Consider the following 15,355-nt stretch of genomic DNA (forward strand, 5'->3'; position numbering starts at 1 on the left):
ATCAGTATGAAAACTGACTTAAAGTTTTGTCCAGTTCTTGATTCTGATCCTTAAAATCTCTCCTCCATCTTCTGTGTACATAAAGGAAAATCTGTAGAGTATGGTCCATTTCTAGCATGTGTGTGCCTCATGAGGTAATGGAAAGCCACCAATGATTCCCCTCCTCCCCCCAATTTATATCTCTCACTAAAAGAACAGTTCTTAGTATAGGAGGTCAATTGGCACAAGGAACGCACAAATGAGTTCTGTATCCATTGTGTCATGAAAACTGTTTGCACTTAATTGTGTGTTCATTGATTAAAAGACCAATCAGCAATACATTTTCTAAAGTCTTCCAAAACGTTCTAAATATGGTATTTGACTCCCCTAGTTTTCCATTAAACTCATCTCTTGGATGTACTTTTCAGTCACACAGGATGGCAGACGAGTGTTTATACCGTAAAATGAAAATCTTGCCCCCACCCCAATAGAAAATAAATGAAAACTGAAGGTTAGATGCAATAACACCATTACTTATGCAGACGTATCCATAACAACAAGTACTTACCTCAGTGCTTTCTGCTCAGGGATGATGAGTCTATATATACACTGGTTTTTCTCATCAAGGCGTACTATATCCCTTGTGTTTTCATAAAGCACTGTAATTGGAAATAGTCTGACAGAAGCTTTCCAAATCTTCATCTTGGCAATGAATCTGGCTGCAAAGTGATTCTGGTTATATGAAGCATTTGAAACTGTTTATCTCTCACTGCTGGTATTCATTGATTTGTTTGTATTTCTTCAGTGTCTCCTCTAGGCCTATAAAATCTGCAGTCCTTCAGCAGACATTTTGCCAGGAACACCACAGTGAACTCAAACTGAATGCTTCTTTTTTATTTTATTCATGGTGGTGGGTTTGGGTGTCATCTCCCTTCCCGCTCTTCTTCATCTCTGTTTTAGTGGCTCCAAGCACTTGTCAACCACTTAATGCTTGGATTCAGTCAGCATACATTCACAGGATAGGATCTCTTGCATTTTCTTCTTGGTGCTGTACCTTACAGCTTGAGTTCCTTGCATCTTTATTTACAGCTGGTACCTTGTGAATTATGAGTATCATTTCACTGCTGGTGATGGTGTAAGCAAATTGCATTTTGTTCTTATTGGAACTGTGTAAACAAGTGTGTTTATGGCAAGATGCTAAGTACAGTTACTCTCACATCTGTCAGTTGTGCCAGCATATATATATATACATATATATATATATACACACACACACACTGCATAAAGCAGCATAAGGATTCTCATTTCATCCACAGCAGACAAATGGGGTTGAGGTGTGTTATTATGTTTTGCTTTGAATAAGCAAAAAGCAAACACAATGCTCCTTGAATTAAAAATTTAAACAGATACAGTAGACAGAAAGTGAAAGGAACAGGAGACTCTTGCTGAACTGAGCAAAGACTGAATCATTAAGCTGTCTGTGGCTGAGCTGGAGATGGAAATTGTAGCCCTTGATCCTAGCCAGTGCAGAAACTTCATTCTGTTGTTTAAAATCAGGATCTAAATTAACTTTGGTTACTTAATTTTCAAGATGAACTACCATTAGTAGGTTAAAACAGTATGCAATGTTTTTCCTGTTGCCCCATGAAATTTTTTTCAGCTTTGCTTTACACGTGGAAGAGTGAAGCTTCTCTGGGTTATACAAAGACCTTTCTATCTGGATGGAAAACAGCATCTGGAATCTCTTGGTTATGCTGGTGACCAGAGCTTTGTCCAGCAATGCCTGAAGAAACAAAAAAAGGATAAAATATTCAGTGTCATCTCCTAGTCTGTTCAACAGCATCAGTGAAACTGTTTCACTTTTTAGCAGACTTGGAGATATGTTATTGTCCTCACATTCACTACTCCAGATAATATGGTAGCTGCTAGGTACTCTTCTTCTTTCCTGTCAAGCATAAAACTGGAATTAAGTTCCTGGAAACTGACTGTTCATGGATGCTCACTTACAGAAGTGTAACTATGGTCCATTTACTAATGGCATCCACTCACATCTCCTCACATTCTCTTCTTATATTTAGAGTCCAAGTCTTATCAAAAGTGCCGAGCAAGTTGCAGCTATTCATCAATTTCCCAGAAAATTCAAGGTCCCTCTAACTGTCATGGCATATTGTAAGGGCTGCAAAGGCAAAGAGACCAGCACAAACAAGAAGGCATTACAAAAAGAAGGAAAATGAACACTCACTTGTATCTGAAGATCTAGACTCACATGGAATGAAGTCCAGAAAGGAGGGATCTCCTACAAGAGGTCCTTCCTCAGTGGCAGTCAGCCCTTAAATGACGTCTCAGAGGTGTGCAGCCTGGCTCCACCCCTTCTGGTCACACAGGTGAATTGCCTTCACCTGTGCTCCCAGGACTGACCAGATCTTTTCCTTCAGGTCAGTGGTTCAGACTGTGACTCAGCAGTTCCCATAGGCATATACTGCGACTTCCTTTCTTCTACCTCTGCAAAGTCACTCTTAAATCATAGAATCATAGATTCCTAAGTGCCCTAGTGTATACCAGACATACAGTTTGCGTAGGTAACACATGAAGGGAACTACAGCTATACTGAGCTGTAGAAAAAGTAGTCTGTTTCTTTTTTGTTAAATTAAGTGATCAACTGGAAAAGAAGAGCCATTTAAACTCTCTATGAAAAAGTACAGTGATCATCTTTTTCTTAGCTTCCCAAGACTTTCATGGCAGTGCGAGGATGTGTATGCATGTGGATTTCCCAGACCTCTAGATGGCATGCCAATCCTTTTGACAAATGCATCAGGCTATATCCCTTCTGTTAACTTGACACAAATTAATAAAAATAGGGAGACCTGTTCTTCAGCCTATGTTATTGTCCAAATGGCATTCAAGAGGATATAAAATCTTTTCAGTTGGTATGAACTCGAAGTAAGACCCTCATGGGTCTTACTGGCTTGATGTGTTAATTAAATAGTTCATACAGGTCTTTTCCATCTCCTGTAATAGAAACTAAATTTGAAGTGAGTATTTACAACAGCCCGGCATTGCGAGGAAAGCCTTGCTCCTGCCTGATGCTGTTCAAAGGTTCACTGAAAACAATTTATGATCTTGGTTCCTTTGCAGCTGTAGTGGCTTTTAATGTTGCAAACCCTGCTGATTTATAGTCCTAGCTGGTAGCTACAGAGAGCAGGCTACTTACTGCACGGACAAGGAGAATGTGCTTGGTGTCCACATCTTTCCAGCAGACGCTACCTCAGGCCACATCATGGCTGTAGTGCTGTCTGCCTCCTATCATGCATGCGCCTCTGTCCTAGTCCACAGTTAGAGGGTGTTGTACCTTCCTGTGCCTTTCTTCCACAGCTCACTCTGCCAAATTTCTTTCCAGTTGAAGTCAGACTGCAAGCAAACATAGCAGTGCTTGGATCACATCTTGTTCAGAATGATATACCAGTGCATGTTTTCAGACCTGGTAGCTGGAAAGCGTTTACCCAAGCAATCGTGACAATAGGAAAACTTTCATTTTTGACTGTTGAGAAAGAATTTCTCCTTACCTAAGCAGTACAGAGGTTTGGTGATGTGTTTTTGTTCTTCTTTGGGTTTGGTTAGGGCTTTTAGGCAGTGGTCAGTCTGGTGTGTTTCAGTGTTACTAAATTTAATAAACTGTTTTTCAGGTATACATAGATGAAAGAGTTAGAGCTACTCAGGTAAAGATGGTAAGCAGGGATAGTTACCACATCAAACTGTCAGGCTTAGTCTCTGAGTTGGAGCAGAGATCCTCTGGTGAGAAGTGTCTGAGGCTTTAATGGACCAGCCAAGTTGTAGGACTGCATTACCCCTTCCAAGACAAAACCAAGAAATCTTTAACCCCAGCGTTTTGCCTCAGCACTTGGCATGGGCAGATTTCAACTAGCAAAGAAGTAAGCAAACAAAAAATGTACTCAACAATCGTTCAGATACTGAAATAAATAAATAAATAAAGGCAAAAGAAAAGGCACTGTTTCTGGCTTCAGGGGTGGTGCTGACATGGGAACCCTGAAACAATGTGCAGCTTTTCCTTTGTTACATAGTTTTTCTGAGCATCTTGTCTGCAGTTCATTGGCAGACAGTGTCAGCCTCCCACTGAGGTGGTTTGTTGAAGGTGTTTATTTCCATGCCCTCTAATTCATGCCACCTTTCCCACAGTTTTCTGTCATAGACAATATTTGTCTTCATTTTGACTAGGTTATTAGGTAGTCTACAGACTATAGAAAAGCTTAAGAGCTAGAATAAATTACAGAGGAGTTACTAGACATTTCTCTGCTTCTCACTGCAAATCAATACTACTCTCTGGAGCAAGGGGTAAAAACACTGGATTAAGCAATGAATATTAAAGCTACTAAAATCCAAACTGAGTGGAGGGGGAGATATTTCACTTAGCCTTAGTAAATTTATTTAGAAACACTGAATAGAAAAGGCTATTTGGGAGGGACAAGGACAAAGCTTAAGGAACTTTGGAGGATCAGAGGGGAGTATTCCTGCTGGTGGTCTTAATTTCTCTTGTAATCCAGTGACCACTCTTAGTCCTGAATACCAAGGGAGTTCAAAGCAAATTCAGTCAAATATCTTGAACTAATCCTGTCAGGAATGTGGTTATATGGTCCTGATGCTGATATGCAGGTGCTGAATCTGGAGAAAGACTTGGTTGTCAGTTGGATTCTTTTATTAGTTTGTTTGGAAACAGCACACCAAAGCAGCTCTTCCTCTACACACATATCCTTTTAACAGGCCTTACCTTTTTTAACTGAATGTTCTGTGGAAGTGTTGTAAAGGCTTTGGTTAAACTTTTCAAGCTATTTCTTAAGGAGAGAGAGTTGACTACAAATGAAAGCCATCTGCTGGTGTGTATAGTAGCAGACTTGGAAAGGGGATGTTATTTTTCTCTCGTATGAGCAATTACACTTGTAAGGTTATTACTGAAATATGTTTTGAAAAAGGACTGTTATTTTTAAAGTAAAAAGTGTCTTTATGTAGTCTGGTAGTCTTCAGGGGTGACATTATTTAATGCAAGTTAGGGAATTTTCAAAATTATGTCTGAAATAAATCCAACAGAGCAGTAGCACCATAGGTGAACACATACTGAGCTGAAAGCAACAGAATTCAAATTGTCCTTAAATTCAGCATCAGAACTTTTATTTACTGAATTACTCTATCCCTTAACTATTTCAATAAACGTATGCAATACTTCTTTCATAATGAGCCGTTGACCAGAGGATGAACAATGCGGAATGAAAATAATACTGACATACTGCTGTAATAACAGGCCATGCCATCAGGTTTTAACAGATAATTGCTGTTAGAGTAGCAACAATAATAGAACTAAAAGACACTGAACCATCACTTTACAGAGTAATTTTTTTCGCAGCAATTAAATATAGAATTAGCAGCTGGATTGTGAGAGGAATGTGCGTCTTTGAGATAAACACAGCTATCAGGAAATGTGTGTATACGCTGTACACATTTATATGTTGTGCTTTCAGATAGCCTCGCTTGACTTTTCAACACCTCTGGTGTCCTTTATTTCTTTCCTACCACCCTTGTTTTGAAGTTCTTTATTCTAATTACTCACAACTTGAAGCAGAGTGGTAATACTTGAAGTTGTACTGAGTGAGGAGTGAGACATTGCTTGCCTGCAGCTTGCACCAGAAGCACACAGCATAGCAAGCTCGGGTGTGCAAAAACGAGTAATGTATTAATAGATTGTTTAAGTCCTCTTAGGTGCTCTTTGGCAAAAAAAAAAAAAAAAAAAAGAGCTATTGTTGTCGAAAAGCCTTCCTGATCTTGACTTCTCTGCATTAGTGTAGTGTCCTGGAGCTTCCTCACCATGAGGGGGTTGGATACAGACACTTCAGCTCCTGGGCAGGTCAGGGAAGAGCTGCAGCTCAGAACTGGGAGTGCAGTGCTTTGTGAGATTCTCAGTCACCCTGCTGTTTTTTTTTAACGGTAAACTTGTTTCTATTTTCTTATGGCATGTTAACTTTGTCTTCTCTGTCATGTCTCTGATTCCACATTGAAATTCGATGTGGCAGCAGAAATAGTACTGTAATTTTAAAGGAAGCTCTTTGCGCTTAAAACACCTTTGATTTTCTCGAGCTTCTACTATAAATTGCAGCATTTTAGGCTTAACTGAACTGTGTGTGTGGTAGAAGAGACAGGGGAAACACCTCAGCTGCGGGGATGGAGCTCAGCCCGGGCGGACTGGCTGGAGGTGCGCGGAGTGAAGTAACGCCGGCGCGGGAAATGGCGGCGGAGAGCGTCCCGGGGCCGCCCGTGCTCTCGGTGTCGCCACGAGGGGGCGCCGTGGTGGCGGCCATCTCCGTCCCGGGCGCGGCACGGCTGCGGTGCATCTGGGGGTGGGCGTCAGGGGGATGGGGCCAGGTAGCGTCTGGTGGCCGCACGAGGGGCGACCTCTGACGAGGATCTCTGTCTCCTTCTCTGTAGAAGGAGACACCACAGCCTGTTCCAGTTATCCATCACCCTTACAGTAAAGAAGTTGTGTGTTTGTATGGAACTTCCTCTGTTCAAGTTTTAGGGCATTGCTCTTTGTCCTATTGCTTCACACCGCCGAGAAGAGCCTGGCTTCATTCATTTGCCTCACACCTTCCTTTACATATATATAAATATTAATCAGATCCCCTCTCAGTCTTCTTTCCCCCAGTCTGAACAGACCTAGGTTACTCAGTTTTTCCTCATATGGGAAATGCTCCAGACCCTTTATCATCTTCACAGCCCTCCAATGGACTCCTTGTGCAAAATCTCTCTCTTTTTTTTTTTGAACAAAAGAGCCCAGAACTGGACACAGTAAAGATAAATTTATATAGCTTGCTCTGAAAAGTAATGGCACCTATTTATTTCTTTGGAAACTATTTTACTACAAAAAGTAAAATAACTCTATTTGTTAAAGCCAACTCTCAGCTATAAAACATTATTTTTCATCATTCACCATCATTAGCTATGCGTTTTCACCAGCGTTGAACAAGAGCCTACATTCTGCACTCATAAACGTCTACACAAATGGAGGTGACCCACAGTTCCACAACTGCTTCGGTGGCATCATTGCTAGGAAGACATTGCCCATGCAGTTCAACTTTCACTATGCTCACATCCGCTGTTTGGTCTCCATAAACATTCAGTAAGCATCAATGAATGTCAGTGGGTACCATTTTTTTCCACATGGAGGAATTCAGTGGCACACCTTTGCTTCATGCACGCTTCCACATCAGACACCGTTCTGTCAGGCTGCCCACGGCAACAGTGTGTAGTGGAATATTGGTGGGAATGTTCAACCCCTACTGCTGTACTATCAATCATTTGCCTCTGACGTTGTAGGCCAACGTAATTAAGTAGGAGGCATTATTTTTGGAGCAGCCTTCATAATGTATGAAATACACTGCCTGTGGTGGTTGGTTTTAGTGTTTCCAGCCAAATTTAGAAGCAGCCTGTTTCCAATGACACTTGAAAATTTAGTGCTGTGTTGATAGTCTGAAATGAAGATCTTCTGACATTGCAGATGAAATATGTGTCACTGAAGTTCAGTTGTGGTTTAGTTGGCCACGGAGTTGGGATATAATTATATTATTTTAACTCCTGGAGATCATTACTACTTTGGGGAATAAAGCCCCCAAGCATCAGAACTGTCAAGATATATATTTTGAACTTTTATTTAAAGTAATACTAGGTTTTATTTATTTTGGAATGTTTAGCCAGGTTTTCATTATTAAAACTAGACTAAAACAAGGCTTTGAGTATTTGAGTAATGATAATAAAAAGGCAAAACACCAACCTATAAATTTTCAAAAATTTTTAATAGGAAAACTAGCTATTTTGAAATAACTGCTTGCTTTATGCAAAACTGTTTATCCTGGAATATGGATTTAAGCGTGTACTCTCCTTGCACACTTGATTTGAGAAAGCACAGGCTTCCTGTGTTTTTTGTTGAAATTGCTCTTCTGGTAGTTACCAGGTTTTGCCTAAAAAAAGGCCAAACCTCCCTGTGGATTTGCCCAGCCTGGCTCTCATAATGACCCACTAAACTCAACCCTAAATCAACCCAGTGCCAGCTCCAAAAATTATTTCCTCATAATTTTGGCAAAATGCTGAATGTAAGACAAATGTTCCTCCTTTTTTGTTTTTATTTATTTTTTATTTCTGTTAACTTCCAAATGTAATGGGAAATGATGTAGTGGAGAAATGTGTGAATTTTGGAAATAGGGGCGTTTTGCCTGAGCACCTAGAAAATTTGTATCCAGGGTTGAGTCTGCATTGGAAAGTAACCTCCAGCCTTTTTCCCTCTTTGTCTCCAGGCTGTCAGCACAAGGAATGAAGAATGCTTTCCCTGACCAACATCCCCATGTCTACTTGCCCCTGGAGTGGTCACAGCTATGCTGGCAGAATGTTTTTATTGGCCTCCAGTGTCGTTCAGTGAGGTGATACAATTCTGTCAGCGGGAGAAGGCTTTTTGATTGTACTCTCACTGTGTCCCCGTCAGAGGGCTCTGCCAACATAGCTGTGCTCTTGCAGCTAGTGCAGAGGGCAGGGGGCAAGGCCAGTACGATGAAAAGAGCATTGTGCTGATATATGTGCTGATATATGGGAGTCCTGTATGTTATGGAGCTGATTTTATCAGTTTCAGAATATAATAATACCTCTAAATTAAGATTTTTTTTTTTTTTTTTTTTTGTTTTGTAATTGTTGTTTTGGGTAACTTCGGATTTGGATGAATGAGGGGTGACTGGCTTTCTGCTGTACGTGCATTTTTAAAACTCTCAGACAAAAGAAACTGATCACAGTGTGGTGAGGAAGAAAAAAAGAGGTTCATTTCATTATTGAAATGTGGTCATTTAGAGAGTACTTACATTGCACATTATGTCCTTTGTGTTCACTTGACTGTTAAGTGAGTATTGACCTTTTATTTTAACACTCTGCTGTGCCACCTCCTGTGATTATTTGACTTGAATTAAATGCTGGAAAATTTAGTGAAAATGGCATTCTAATTTTTCTCTATTTCAAGCTTCATTAAGTATATTTGCACTTAGGAGTTGCAAGCAAGATGTTAACATTTCAAATGCTTAAAAACAGAATACATCTCACAGTTGAAAAAGTAAAATAAAGCAGCAGCAGACTCGTGGTCTTTCCCTTCTCTGAGGGGACGTTTCCAGCACTCTCCTATTGATCTGATTAATGACTGTTCTACTTACTAAAAATAACCATCAGTTTTTGCATTTGGTTGCAGCAATAATTATATGCTTCAAATAAAATCTAATTAGCATAAGTGGCGAAGCATCACAGCACATGAAATGTGTGTGCACTTCACTACATCTGAAAGATCGCGGGACACCTTTTTTGTGTTCGTGGCTCTGCAGCTAGTTACCAGCAATTACTTCCCATTTGAATGGAAATCAGGTATCTGATTTACAGCATTGCTTTTTATAATCTGAGACATGAGCCATGGAGAATATCTTAAGGATGCTTGTAATCACAGCGTGTGATAATATTCTCTTAGCTAATTAAGGTTGTGCTCTCCTGCACAGCTCCCTGCTTCATAGACTGTTAATCTTTTGGGTAGATTTTTGGAGAAGGAGCTGCATGAGAGTTGCAAGGATGGGAAGGGATGTTTCATGTTCTGCACAGGATGTGTGGCCCTTGAGCTTTCCACTGAGAGCACTTATTTAAAAAAAATCACATTCTCTGAAGAATTTCACTAATATTACTCTTGATTCACAATACTGTAAGTTGATGTAAAACAAGAGACTTAACTCTGTGGTCTACCTCAAGCAAATTCTGATCAACCAAATTGCTTCATTAAGGAACGAAGGAATATATAAGTTGCTTAAGTCTGTCCATTACCTTGTACTGGACTTCTTGGTCTGGCATGTTTGATATCATCCAGCCTTGAGTAATGCAAATTACTTGGGGAATAGAGGAATGGAAAATTCTTTTAATTTCTGTCAAGGAAAAACTGTTCTTAAATCGGTAGATTGTTTGTAATGAGGACCACGAAAGTAGTGAAGTAGTATAATTTCAAACAAATGAGGATGTGGCTTAGTTGATCAGGAGTTTGGGTTGGTAACTTCCGTTCTGCTCCTATTTGTGTATTGTGTTATTTATATAATATATAGTGCTGGAAAGTTATGCACACTCTCATTTTTCACTTTAATTGCCTATTTGAAGACATTGTGACAGATCCAAAGGTTGCTTTCAGCAGCTGAGGAGCGCTGTGGTCACTTACTGGTATGCAATAATTAACTTAATTGCAGAAATTTCAACATGTATCAGTATCTATGATTCTACTCTGCATTCTTCTCTGTTAACTGTATCTGAAATACCTTTTTCTTGTGCATGATTCTATCACAGATATATCAATTATCTTTAATTAATGTGTTTTTGCTTTTTCTTAACAAAAGATACTTTTTAGGACGTTTGCGGATTGTACTGCTTACATTTACTTGGCTATTTGGTAAATGAAAAGCTGGAAGTGTCACATGATCGACTCAGCTTCATTCTGCTGATCTACCATTTTTAACCTGTAATCCTTTCAGTAATTATGCATTAAATTAGTACATTTGAAGCTGTAATCAGAGCCCAGTTTGGCTGGATTATGGGCGGCACAGGGTGGCTGTTGCTTCTGAGAGTTCATGGTTTCAATTCAGTGGTGGCAGCTTGCAAGGATGAAGCATCGTTGCTTGATAGTAGTGTTACATAAAACCTGTTCTGCTGTTCTGCTTGCTATAAGACTGAACTAAAGATTTGTTTCTGCATAGGTTAGCTTAAGTAACATATATTATCTTACTGTCCAGCAAAAAAAGAAAAAACAAAACACAACCATATTCTCAGACTTAAAAAGCCATGATTTTTTGTGTCTTATATTTTTGGCATTATAAAACAGAGTTTCAGATGCGATAAACAGCAGCAGTGAATTGACACAGTTTGTTGTGATCTTCCTGGAGTTTTTCATGCTTTAATTTTCAGCAGGCTGCTTTTGAACATCTTTGTCCCCTGTTTTTGAATGCTCTCCCTTGCAGTGGCACCCTGTGACTGTCTTGGATAGACCAAATGGGGGGAATTTTGTACTAAAAAATAGCATGGAGCCTCTAGCATTCTCTGGAAAAATGAAAGATGAAATAAGTATGGTGTTTTCTTTTTTGAACTTGCCTGAACATAGCTTTCTTAGTCATCTATTCAGTGATAGCTTAATCTGGAAATGTGGGAGGCATGTGCCATCCAACTGTTTTTCATACTTTATTAAGTGCATCTCTCTGTCATTTAGCACTGTGATCTAGGAAAAAGCTTGAGCTTCTCAATATTAAAAAAATAAAATAAAAAAATAGTAAAGGTGCCCTGGAAGTCAAGTGGGTTTAGAACTCTTGCAGACTCATAGTATTTATCTGCAGTCTCCTGTCTCTGAGGTGCAGAGCACTGTCTGCTGTAACACATTGCTTCCCTTTTAGAGATGATCGAAGATGAAGACGTGTTACGTGGAGCAAAGTATATGCAGTCTGTGCTAGATTAGGGGTGTTGCCCTTAACTGAATGAGCTTTGAATTCACGTGTTGTAAGTTGGAAAAATAAATATATTTTTTCTGTTAAAGATACTGCTGGGGTATGGTGTGAACGTCTGGGAAATCATGTTGCCTGTGATCTTAGTCTTCAGATTTGTAAGAAGAAGCTGAATAGCACTGCGTCTGGAATTGAGACTGTGAAATTCCTAGTGGCTTCCTTGCAGTGGGAGTTTTGGGCTGAGAGCAGTTTCCAGTAACACTGAATTTATCTGTTTCTGGCTTTTTAAGCTATGTCCGTGTAAGAACAATTGTGGACTTTGGAAGAAGCCAACAGAAATGTTTCCCTTGGCATCATTAGTGAAGCGAGCTGCTTTCAGGGGAAGTGTAGGTTTTAATTAATTAGCTGAGTGGACTTATATCAGCCAGTTTTTAAGGCCAAGTGAAATACAAGACAGACACTCTGCAAACCCAGTGGTGGGTGCGTGGGATGGCTGTAGGTCTGTTCTAGCAAGTAAGAGTGAGACGGGAGAACTTCTGCATGCACTGCTCCATTCCATTTTATGTACATGCACCGATCTTGCATGAAAAGGTGAGAAGATCATGAGCATCTCCAATGACTTGGGAGATGGGTCAAACTTTTATTGAAGCTATGGTTCTATCTTCTTCCCCCCCTTCCCCTAGGAATGTAGTATCTACCATGACAATAAAATGTGTTGGAGATTCTGCTGCTTCTGAAAGAAATTGATAATCCTATCTCTTCATTTACATGTGAACAGGGATTCAGGTACCCTTTCTACGTATCTGGAATCTTGTGAGTCTTGACCTCAGCTTCTTGCCTGCGCCTTGTAGCGGTGGCACAATGAGATGTTAACAGTACTGACCACTTCATACTTAAGATGTTCAAGAGTAGTTTCAATTTTACATTCTTTTAGTCACCATTTTTATTTCTGAGGACATCTTTTCCACTTAGCACTCTTCCTGTGCACTACGTGAAGAAAGCCTGCAGTTGTCAGATAAGGCCACTGAAATTTGTTAGCCCTTGTCTCTGAATCCTATAAGGTAAAAAGTGATTTTTCAGTGATTTAAGTGCAGAAACTTTATGAAAACTTTCTCTTATGAAGTCGTTCATTACACAAGTCTTATAAAACAAAGGTCGGGCAAAACCTAGTGCTAATTCTGTTGAGCAACTACAACTACAACAGCATGTATTTTGTGCACAAAAGCTCATGAAGAAAAAAGCTCTGTCTCTGATCAAGACTGTACTTTAGATGTGATGGGTATGCTTTTTTATTATTCACTCTCTTTAAAATACTTTACCAGGTCAGGATTTTGCAGCGTTTTCAAGCTGCAAGCTATTTCTCCATAGAATAAGGTGATTTAGTAATGGTAGCTTGGTTCAGCAGTCTGTGATTCATTTGGTTAGCACGTGCTCTGTAGAAATGCCTGGCTTCATTTGAGCAATTTAAAGGAGTGCAATTTATGGTGTTACCTTAATTATGTATTCACACTACTTGTCTGGTTGCCCAGTATGAAGTGCATTGTGGATATAAGAAATTGGAGGTGCCTAATCCCTGATTAGTTGAACAACTGTATCTCATGTGGGTATTGGCACCCACAAGTTAGTCTTTTAATAGCGAGGTGGGGAGACTTAGAACAAAAAAAAAAGCTCAAAGATTTTTTATTTATAAAATTTTATTATAGAAAGAAAATAAACTACAGGGTTTCCAAAATCTAACATGGGAGTAAAATAAGAGTACATAGCTAATAAATTAATAGATTGAGTGTTACAGAAAGTATGTATTGCTTTCTGTCTTCCTGTTGTGAAGTGAAATTGGTGGGACGTAATGCTTATGAGAAGAATCAGGTAATGGACAGCGGGTGGCAGTTTGTCCCACTAGATTTAAAGTGGTACATAATGTGGCAGTGAATCTGCAGTCTCCTGTGGCAGTTCAAGAAGCCAGGGTGTCCAGTTACAGTAATGAGATTTAGCAGGGTGTTGATCAGTCCCTTCAAAACCAAATCTGGTTGTTTCGGTGTGCACTGTCTGCATATTTTTCTTTTTGTATAAGAAAAGGAGTTCAGATCAGTCTGAGGCCGTGTTACTTAAATGCTTTTCAAGAAGGAGATTAGTCATCAGTGAGTGTTTAATCCATTAGAAGTGTCTGTTTGGAAAGTATCTAGGCTACCCCTGGCTGACTTGACCATCCTGTGAATGCTAGAAGAAACACTGGCCAAACATTTTATACTCTACAGCCATTTTGTCAGCAGCAGGGAAACTGGTGAGTAGATGGCATGGAGAAACATCATGTATGTGCATTGTATAGGTGTTAAGCCCTGTGTCAGAAGATGAACAGGTAGTTACACACATTTCCATGTGGTTTCTTAACTTGTTCACATGTCAAGATACGAGTTTTTTGGTTTGTTTATTTTGTGGGGTTTTTTTTGAGGCGGAAGGGGCTCCTAACACAAGGGCCCCCAGGGTTGCAAAGGAATGGGGCAGTGAGAGGGGGCTGTGTGAAGGACAAGGGTCGAGGACAAGGCACTGGGGAAGAGTGCAGCGACATGAGAATGAGTGGACCATTGGTGTCTTAAGGAAGTGATGGGTTGAAGCTGCAGGGAGGAGATGTGGGTGCTCCAAGAGCAGCTGAAGGCACAGGCTGGCTAATTAGGCCATGTGTGTGTCAGATGGCACCTTCCTAGGAGCAGGGCTCTTCTGCACAGCTGTTGGGTGGAAGATAGAGTGCTTCAGTAACACACCTCTCCAAAAGTAAAGTTTTTTGTTTTGTTTTGTTTTCGTCTTGGTTTCTCCATCTCCATGGGCTCTTCAGCAAAGGTGTCCCTTTTGTTCTCCCACAGAGAATTGCAGCACTGTGGTGTAACCAGCTCTAATTTTGCCTCCTTCAGTCAAAAAACTTTCTGGTTTATTAGCTGGAGGTTAATCCCATTTAAGAGATGGATTATTGAAGATGCACTCATTTAATTGCAGAGGCCTAAACATGGGCTAAGGCCGTGTTCAGACAGTCCTGGAGGGGATCAGTGCTCAGCAGACATTGATACTAAGTCAATTTTGTGGCAGGCTATGCTCTGCAGAGGAGTAGATCTAACAGAGTTCACCAGGACAACTGCTGGTGCTCAGCCTGCTACACAGCTGCATTCTGTGGGAGCAAAGGCAAGGGAAAGATCTTGGGAACCTCACTTCCTCATAAAGAATTATCAAGATAGCCAGGAAGATAGCCAATGCTTGGCTGTCTTTGTTGAGCTTAATGTGGAGCGTGTAGTGCTGGTAATCACTGCTGGATTTCCCCAGGCACCAGGAAGGCAAGAAAGATAGACCGGGTTGCTGTCTGGGTCAGCACTTGAGCTTTTATCCTTCTTGATGGTATTTACCTCTTTATGGGTGTATTGATAAGACGTGTTAGCAAATCCTAGAGTCTGAGCTTGCAGGAACAAACATGGGAAGAAAGATTAGCATCAGTCTGAGCTCTGAGGGGTGAGACGGAGTTCCCTGCGCACCAGATACAGACATAATTGGCTTCTGGCAATAGGGCAGCTACTGCACCTACCTCAAGCACAACTTCAGTTAAAAATCTTCCTTTAGGCAAGTTAGCGAAGACATATTCCAAAATAATTCTTATCGTGTTTTAAAAACAAAAACCACAAAACCCATCAGAAGCAACTGATGTGCCTAGCAACATAATGAGCTTTTCAAGATTAGAATTGTTTAAAGTTGCAGCAAGAAGTGAGAGCAATCTAAAACACAGCCTAACTACAAGATCTCTCCTTGTTTGTTTGTTCTTTGGTTTTTCCCTCCCCAAACACGATGTAGATGCT

The 15,355-nt window shown here is 40.3% G+C and overlaps 1 protein-coding gene across 1 annotated transcript in view; it reads left to right on the plus strand.

Moving 5' to 3' along the window:
- JAZF1 (JAZF zinc finger 1) overlaps positions 1–15,355 on the plus strand; it is a 171,164-nt gene that overhangs the window by 75,197 nt on the left and 80,612 nt on the right. The gene's annotated exons all lie outside the window — the stretch shown is intronic.

Source organism: Cyrtonyx montezumae, unplaced genomic scaffold (assembly GCF_038088225.1).
Source record: "Cyrtonyx montezumae isolate F1298 unplaced genomic scaffold, pur_monq_1.0 scaffold_8, whole genome shotgun sequence".
In the NCBI taxonomy this organism is placed as follows: Eukaryota; Metazoa; Chordata; class Aves; order Galliformes; family Odontophoridae; genus Cyrtonyx; species Cyrtonyx montezumae.